General features: G+C 48.8%; 1 long non-coding RNA gene across 1 annotated transcript in view; it reads right to left on the reverse strand.

Annotated features, from left to right (window-relative positions):
- Positions 1-237: 237 nt before the first annotated feature.
- The window catches only part of LOC124236066 (uncharacterized), a 10,633-nt gene continuing 1,892 nt past the window's right edge, over positions 238-8,978 (reverse strand). Inside the window, exons 2-3 of the long non-coding RNA XR_006887639.1 lie at positions 6,526-6,649; positions 238-509 (exon numbers count right to left, since the gene is read on the reverse strand). This is a non-coding gene — a long non-coding RNA (uncharacterized LOC124236066). The remainder of the gene's footprint in view (positions 510-6,525; positions 6,650-8,978) is intronic.

Consider the following 8,978-nt stretch of genomic DNA (forward strand, 5'->3'; position numbering starts at 1 on the left):
CAGAGCCCTCCAGCTTCTGTCAAGATCTGGGGGGCGAGGTTGCCTGCCAACTGTGTTCTCAGTTGCAGAATGGAGAGGAAATGGTATCAGTAATGGCATTGAATTTTTTCTCCGAAGCCCAGTTTGCTTCCTATCTCCTGGGTGAGTAGCTACATGGACCTTCCCTTCAAGGAGAGGGAGGAAGTACCTGAGATGCGAGAGGGAGACTCTGGAATGAATGATAAGGTATGCAAAATCATGAACTGTGAGGTTGAAGCAGATGTTTAGCCTGGGCAGTAGGAACACTGACTAGGGTTACCCTCATGCTCGTCCCAGAGCGAGCACCCAGGATGCCCGTTAGGGGCCCCCCACTGTCATTGAAGGAAGGTTAGCGGGCTGTGGGCTCCACCTTCTTAGGGAGCCCTCCTCAGGGAAGTCCCTGGGTTCTTGGCCTTGATTCCCCTGTCTTCATCTCTAGATGACGTCAGTCTGTGGTCACTTTCCCAGGAGGCTTCAGCCTTTCCCAGTGCCTAGGATAAGCAATATGATTAGGGCCATTGGTTTCCACATGTGCGCCACCCACTCTGGTCTTCACTAAGTACCTCTTACTTCATATGGACTTTCAGACTCGCAAATAACCAAAGAATGTTTCTCTAGGAATCACTGGGTTAAGACTGCTGTTTCCACCATCCTTGGTAACTCACATTCTCACAAATGCAACCCCACACAGATATCTTTACTCACACCTAACCCCACCTATCGTCCCTCCAAATGTCCTGGTCGTTTTGTGACACACAATTTTCCTGGCTTCATCAGTTCGTTGGTTCACAAAAGGCCTCAGTACTTAACAGTGTAAACTCAGATTGTTCTGGCTCATGGCATTCACCTGCTGATGCAGGACCCCTCCCGGCAAAGGCATCTCCTCCCAGGAAGTATATTTCTGGGAATCCACAAGGAGGGTCCCATGAGATCTCCCAGAAGTCCATCCTGCTGCCACTTGAAAGGGTTGGCCATGACCACCAGGCATTGGCTCTCTCCCACCAGGTTTCCGTTGGGAATTACACCCACAGCCTGGCATCAAAGATCCGTTCTCCCCTACTGCTCCTGGACAATCCCCATGATGTCCTGGAGTTCTCCCCAAGCAGGTGAGAAATGCATGCTTCCTCTGCACTGCAGGCCACTTTGTCACCTGGGCTCCAAAACAGCATTGCTTGAGCCCCTGTGCAAACAGCTGCATCAGCGTCTTCCTGCCACCTTCACTTCGCAGCATTCAGACATGGGCCAGGGGCTGGGCCAGGGAGAGGGCTCATGCTGGCTTCCTCTGCAGCCCCTCATATCTGCTCCCAACATCTGTGTACAACCCTCTTCCCACACACATCCCCTCGTGCAGCAGGCTCTCCCCAAAGATGTTGCTAGGCCCCCAGTTCAGCAGACACAGCGAGCACTGACTCCCCCAGGCCCAGTTGGAATCCTTGCGCAAGGTCCATGCCGCATTTTGCAATTCTCTTGGCCAGTCAAAGACAGAGACTGGCACAAGCCCTCCTATGATCTCATAGTCCCTCCAGTGTGTAGCATTCATGGGTTCTCAGCAGCATTGCCTATGAGAGCCATGATTTCATTGCCTTGAATTCACTCACGAAGTTGTAATTTGTCTTTTTCTTTTCATGTCTTTGAGCTATTTGAGGGCAGAGCCCAAGCTGTAAACAGTTTTGTACTCTCCCACAGGAAGCGGCCCATTCCCTGGCACAGAGCAGATACTCTGTGCTTATCAAGGACTGAACCAGGGTCAGCATGGGTCACTTGGGGTCAGATGGAATTTAACCTGGAAGCCCCCAGAGGCCCTTACAAAACCGGATTCTTTTAGATTCCGATTCAGGAGGTCTGGAAGAGGCGCCTGGAGATGTTTGTTTAATAAGTATCAGAGTTCTGATCAACACTGTCATTTGGAACCACTGGCCTAGAAAGTCAGCTGCTGCTTCTAGCTCACATGACCGTTGAGTCGGTGCAGGACATCTGGGCTGCTTGGTTGGAGTGGGCAGGCACGGTCTCTCTTTCCAGCCGTGTCCCCCTAGAAGTCCCTCAACATCTCCTCCTTCGTGGTTCTTGTTTCCACTTCCCGTAGATGGTTTATATCGTGTACCACATCTGACAGATAGTTTTCCAGCTCCGTCAAATTCTGAGGTGGGATCAGTGCATCCCCTGCCTTGGTTAGGTCAGTGCATCCCCTGCCTTCCTGACCTTGAGAGGTGCCAAATTTGCCTTATTAGGGAACCATCATCCTGGAACCTCCAAGTGTCCATGGTCAAGCCAGACTTTGGCTCCAGGTCTGTGTGACTCCAGAAACTCAGACACAGGGACTGAGAGAAAGGAGAAGAGGCCACCACCCCATCACACCGACTCATGGTTTTTCTCTCCAAAATGTAATTTGCCAACCTCCTTTGCCATCTTGTCTCTGGTTACCCCAGGCTCTGGTAGATGCCTGGCTAATTTAACTCAGTCCAACCAAGGGACTTAAAAGTTAACAAATTATCTGAGTCTCTTTCTCCTACTCCCCTTCCAACCGCTGACAGTGTCCCAGGACTGTTCAAAATTTTATAATTAACCATCCACTGAAAGATAATGGGAGGTTCCTGGGGAGATCTGTGGCATAGTCACAAAGGAAAACTATTATGGATGTATCTTGGGTTTGATTTCAATTGTATGCCAGGTTTGTATCCTACTCTTCAATATAATTGTTCTTTTACTATTAAAGAAATATTTTTAGTTAGATACCAATGAGGAAAAGTGATGCTCCAATAAGATGCACTCTGCTTGTCTTGCAGGATTGTGTCCTCCCTGCTGCACTTCTGTGTACCATCAGGAAACTCCTATCCCAGTGTGAGGAGCCTAGCCCTAAACTAGTAGAGCTGCAGAGATCTCTGATAGGCAGCGCTCAGCACAGATTAGGGGAACTGTGCGTTCCCAGGCCCAGTCAGGCTCAGAGCCCCTGATGGCTATGGTACAAGGATGGTGACGCCGCATGGAGCAGAGAAGGAGCACCAGTAAGGGCTGTGATGCCTGGGATGCTGGGCCTGTGGAAGAGGAAGCAGTGGTACCCATGGCCTAGCCAATGCACCCTGGCAGATGCCGGTGGACATGGCCGTGGAACAGCAACATGGCGGGGAGGGTTGGACTCATTCGTGAGCAGGTATGAGGAGTCACCTGAGAACGCTCAGAAATACCAGATGGCAGCGGGACATTTTCAGGGTTCCTGCATCAGGAGATGGGGCGATGAACCAGGGAGGTCTGAGATCTTCTCTCAGATCTTATTTGTCTCCTGGAAAAGCTTGGTTCACGGACTTAGCAGAAGCACTGTGGGAAGAAAGGCTCACGGCGATGTAGTCTCATGGTTTTCAATACTGACTATCTACTGATGACTCCCATATTTACATTTCCAGCTCAGACTGCTTTTCTGGAATTCAGTCTTATATATCCAAATATCCACACAACATCTTGATTTAGATGTCTAACGAACATCTCAAACTCAACATATCCCAAATTCCTAATCTCCCCTACCAAAACTGCCTCCACCCACAGCCTCCCCCAGCTGAGCTGCACCACCTCCATCCTCCGTTTGCTTCGCCAAAAACCTTGGAGACTCCTTTGATTTCTCTCTTTCTCTCACACTCCACATCCAACAGTTCATCAAACCTGGAGGTTCTATCTTCAAGTAGGTCCAGATTCTGACCACTTCTCCCCACTTCCCCTGATCCACAGTGCTCCAAGCCACCATCATTTCTCCTCTATGAAACAGCATAGGTTTCCTGTGGGGTCTCCCTGCTCCCGCCCTTGCCTCCCTTCATCTCTTCTTAGCATAAAACCGGAAGATCCCTTTACAAAGTCAGCCAGGTCATGTCTGTCTTTGCTCAAAACCCTGCAAGGGCCCCCCACTCCACGCAGAGTCATACCTCAAATCCTCACAATGGCTGACAAAGCCTTGTGTGCTCTGCACTTTCCCAACTCCATCCTCACAACTTTTTCTCATCCCTCCACCCTGCCTCTGGTCACACTGGCCTCCTTCCTGTCCTTGAACACTCCAGCATGACTTTGGATCTCTGTCAACTGTTCCCTCTGCCTAGAAAGCTCCTCTTCCGTATATCGGCTTGGCCAACTCCCTCATCTGCATCGTGTCTTTGCTAAAATTTCACCTTGTCCATGAGGCCACCCTCTGCAGCCCACACCTCCACTACACTCTCAGTCCACTTTTCCCAGCTCTACTTCTCATCTTCTCTTAGCGCCTACCACTGTCTAACAAGTTGTATAATTCACTTATACATTATGGTTATCATGTGTCTCTCTTCATTAGAATGTAAGTCCCACCAGGGTATGAATCTTTGTTTTGTTCACTGCTGTGCCTGCAGATAGATAATGTGGGAGTAGGCGCTCAATAAATGTTGAATGTTAAATGTTGAATGTAGGGTTTGGGAGCATGTATCAGATGGCAAAGAAGGTGCGTTGTCAAAGATGGCAGAAATAATGACACAAAACCAGCTGTTCTTGGAGTAAAATGCACTAGTTGTCTCAAGGTCCAGTTGGAAGGTGAAAAGAAGGTTTTCTGAGAAAACCAAGATAAGCAGAGTCCACTGGAGATCTCAGTGTCTTAATGCTGAATAACAACATTTAACAATGATAATGGAAACTCTCCTCTCCTTAATATAGCTTCTTTTCTATACAGTCATTTCACCCTCCAATGACTCTACAAGATAGATGTAGTAATCCCATATTAAGGTTAAGGAGACCAAGCCTCAGAGAGAGAAGCAAACTTGCCTAATGCTCCATAACTAGGAAGAGACTGAGCCAGCCGGGCCTGGCCAGTCCAAGTTCTGAGTCCCCTCACCTCCCTACTCTTTGCTGTGCCAGCCACAGGAGAAGAGAGAGGGGAGAGGACCTCACCACTGGGTGAGCAGACAGATTTGGGGTTATCACTCTTCAGAAACGTCCAGCTTGGAAAGATTCCTTCAGAGACTGAGGTCATTCCAAGAGATGCCAACACACATTCCTCTTTGCGGTCTGGCTCCCCACTCAAGCGTAAAGACCTCATTACCCAGAACTATACAGGACAGAGTCTTCTAGCAACCCCACCTGGACTGTCCTCCTCCTCCACCTTCCCACCTTGAAACATTGTCCGTTCCTCACACCTGGGCTAGCCAGCTTGCTCAGCTTCCATTATTCCCTGCTCTTCCATGAGAATACAAAATCAATAGTGGTCTGGAGACCAATTCTGGCATTTTAATCAGAACAATAGAATTGGAGGCCAAAGGGCTGTGTGTTGACAAGACAAAGACCACATTGAGGGCTGTAGGGAGCCAGCAGAAAGGAGTATGACTGTGTCCAGTTTTAGGGCAGCCAGACACAAAAGAGGTTGTTCACCCAAACGAAGTTTTAAAAATCCTATAGTGTGCAATTTGGACCTTGTTGGAGTTGTTTTGTCTATTTCTGTGGATGCTGGCCCATCCCCTCCCTTGGCAGAGCCAAGAGGCCGTCCATAACTCACTTGCAGATGTCCTACAGTGCCGTCTCATTTTTGTACTTTATACTCATTAGCAGACACAACTGGAAATTCTTGAGCTGTTGCAAAATGGGTCATTTGGAACCAGATTCTGGTCTCTGAGTAGGTTTGTACAGTGGATTGTTGGAGCTCCCTTGGCCAGAGGAGATATGGATGTTGTCATTATTCCTCAAGTGTTGAAAAGGCCCAGCTAGAGACAGGTGGCATGTTCTTAGATCACTGCAGCTGGAGCAGGTCTTAGGCAATGTCTAGTCCATCCTCACTTAAGAAGCCATGGCCCCAAGATGGAGGTCACAAAGCCATGATGGCCAACCCTCATGGCACATTCACAAAGTCCATCATTAAAACCTTCTTTTGTTGTCCCTACAGACACTGTGGTTGCCTTGGCCATGGCACTGGGCCATTTTGTAGGCAAAAAGCCATTGCAGACCTTGACATCCAGCTTTTGTTTGGTTCTGCTTGATGCTTGTTGAGTCTGTATATTTGGCAACCTCAGCCATTCATTCACCAAACACGTACTGATCACCTCCCACCTCTGCGTTGACTGGGCACTCTCTCAACAATGATAATAACTGACACTTACAGGGCGTTCACTGTGCAACAGGCATGCTATCAGAGCTTTATCCACAAAAGCTAATTAATCCTCACCACAGCCCCAGGAGTAGATGAGCCAGTGATAATGTAAGAAAAGAAGTCTGAAAATCAATGAAACCCAGATGCTGAGCTCCTTTGTTTCCCAAAGATTGCCTCACTGACATCCATAAAAATTTAACTATGAAATTTCATTTATAAACTCAACTTGATCGTCGAGGAGACATCCCCAGTCTCTTCCACTTTGCAAGCCTCCGCAACTCTCTGCTCATCCTTTGGGACCAAATAACCTTCTGAGAGGAAGAAACATTCTCTTACTCACAAGATTGCAAATGTCCTGAGGCCTGGACTACTGAATAGGGTGGTACTGCTCCTCTAGACACAGAGCCACCCCCAAAGAGACCCACCTGTACATTCCAGCAGACCCTCTGGTCCACACAGAGTTGGAAGCACCTCTCTTAGTCACCATTGGTCCTCTTTCAATGAGCGTGCGTAGTGGCTGCTCAGATGTCAGTGCCGGTTCGTGTATGCCTGCATGCATGAATGAATGAATAGATGGATGGATGAATGAATGAATGAATGAATGATTTTTTAAAATTTCAGAACATTGACTAATTCCTGCCCATAAGAATCCCTTTGTATACTCTGAAATGCCACCTCTCCAATATGTCTAAAATTGTACCATTGAATTTTTATCATCTTAGGCTGCGTGGTCCACAATGGGAGCCACCAGCCACATGTAACTATTTAAATCTAAATCTGAATTAACTAATATAAATCAAATTAAAAATTCAGTTCCTCGCTTGCACTATTTACATTTCAAGTGCTCAGTAGCCACAAGTGGTTAGCGATTACCATATTGGACAGCAGATACTTCCACACGGGAAGTTCTCCTGGACAACACTGCTCCAGGGAACCATTTCTGAAATCTTTCTTTGGCTCACAGACCAATGACAAATCTGATAAAAGATGCAGATTTTCTCCCCAGTCAGAAAAAGTGTGAGTACATTGCCCATACCCACACTCAGACCTTCCGTGGACCCAGGTTAAGAACGCTCGCTTTAAGTTTGAACCTTTCGTAGAATTCAAATAATCCCTTGGAGAAACAACATGTCAAGTGATCATCAGTTATCTATACCTGAGTGTGTGTAATTTATCAGATGCTCTCTGGAGCTCTATCCATCTGGTTTGGAGCAAGAGGAGGAGGTGAGAGCCCTAAGGACTTGGGTAGCTGGGAAGGCAGGGAGGAGAGACCAAGGAGAGAGAGAGGGCATGTTGGCCCTGAAGAAACTTGTGTACCCTGCAATGATTCAGGGGACCAGTTTTTCCTGCACCTCACAATTCATCACAACAAGATCCCGATGATAGTCGAGCATGATGTCAGCACACAGCAGGTGCTTAATGCACAATGTGTAGAGCTTCTCTAACAAGTATTGTTTTGGGCATCTTGAAGAATACAAAGATGAACCAAACATGGTTCCTGTCCTCAAAGAACTTAGAGTTTCCTCTGGGAAAGACGGTTATATAAACAATAACAAATAATGATGGCTAACATTTACTGGAGCAGGGTACCTTGTTATATATCGTATATGTTGTATATTTTTTCACATTTAATCATGCCTACAACCCTATGGGATAGGCACTATTATTCCCATTTTATAGGTGACAAAACTGAGGTTTCGGGAGAGGAGTAACTTGCCTAGTGATGGAACTGAATTCAGATTGGGTCTCCCTGACCGTGAGGCCAGTGTTTGCTTCATGGCATCAGGTTTCTGCAGATCCAGAGAGGAGCACAGGTCTGAGTACAGAGGGGCCCAGGTCCGGCGGCCTCCATCCCCGCAGAGCTGGGCGGCTCCAGGAGAGGCTGTGTAAAGGTATGCTTTTTGGTGAGGAAGATTGGCCCTGAGCTAACATCTGTTGCCAGTCTTCCTCTTTTTTTTCTCCCCAGAGCCATAGTACATAGCTGTATATCCTAGTTGTAAGTCCTTCTAGTTCTTCTACGTGGGACGCTGCCACAGCATGGCTTGATGAGTGGTGTGTATGTCCACGCCTAGTATCCGAACCAATGAACCCTGCACCGCCGGAGCGGAGCATGAGAACTTAACCACTCCACCACGGGGCTGGCCCATAGGTGAGGGTATTTAAAGGGGTTCCAGCATGGGCTGGCCAGTGGGCTAGGATGGCCACTAAGGAGCTGTCCAGTCTGGCTTCCACAAGCTCTGACTGTCTGCCTGTGCCCTCCCCAGCGCCTGCCAGCTGCTTGTGCACTGGCAGGGTCCCCCTGGACGTCAACACTGCCTGCACTGCCAGTGACCATCAGCCCCATGGAGGGAGATGACCGGCTAGCCTTCCCCAGCCAGCCACACAGCTTCTCTGCCCCCCAAAGTCCCATTAACAGGCAGGCCTCTGCACACACCGTCAGGAAGGAAATAATGATCAATTTGAACGCACAGGTTCACTCTTCCCATGATTCCCCAAGCCCAGCATCCTCTCAGCGGGGCTAAACCCCTCACATTATTGTCGACAGTTTGCCAAACACACCATCTCTTTGAAGCCACACGGCCTGGCATAGTGCGGGACTCTCGCCTGTGTTCCAGGTGAGGACACCCAGGCCCAGAGGCTTAATTCACTGCTGTGGTCAGACGGGGGCTGGGAAGAGGATGAGGACCAGGAGACCCGTGGACCTGCCCTGCGCTGTGAGGCTCCCATGGTCCCTCTGGTGTTTCCTAGGGCACCATGGGGGCCTGGAGGCCAAGGGCCACGAAACAGAGGAGGGCAGTGCATCCTGGAGGTGCCAGTCTGTAGAGTCGCCTCTGCTCATGTCCCTGTGGCTCCTCCAACTCTCGTATAGCGCCCATCC

Source organism: Equus quagga, chromosome 2 (genome assembly GCF_021613505.1).
Source record: "Equus quagga isolate Etosha38 chromosome 2, UCLA_HA_Equagga_1.0, whole genome shotgun sequence".
In the NCBI taxonomy this organism is placed as follows: Eukaryota; Metazoa; Chordata; class Mammalia; order Perissodactyla; family Equidae; genus Equus; species Equus quagga.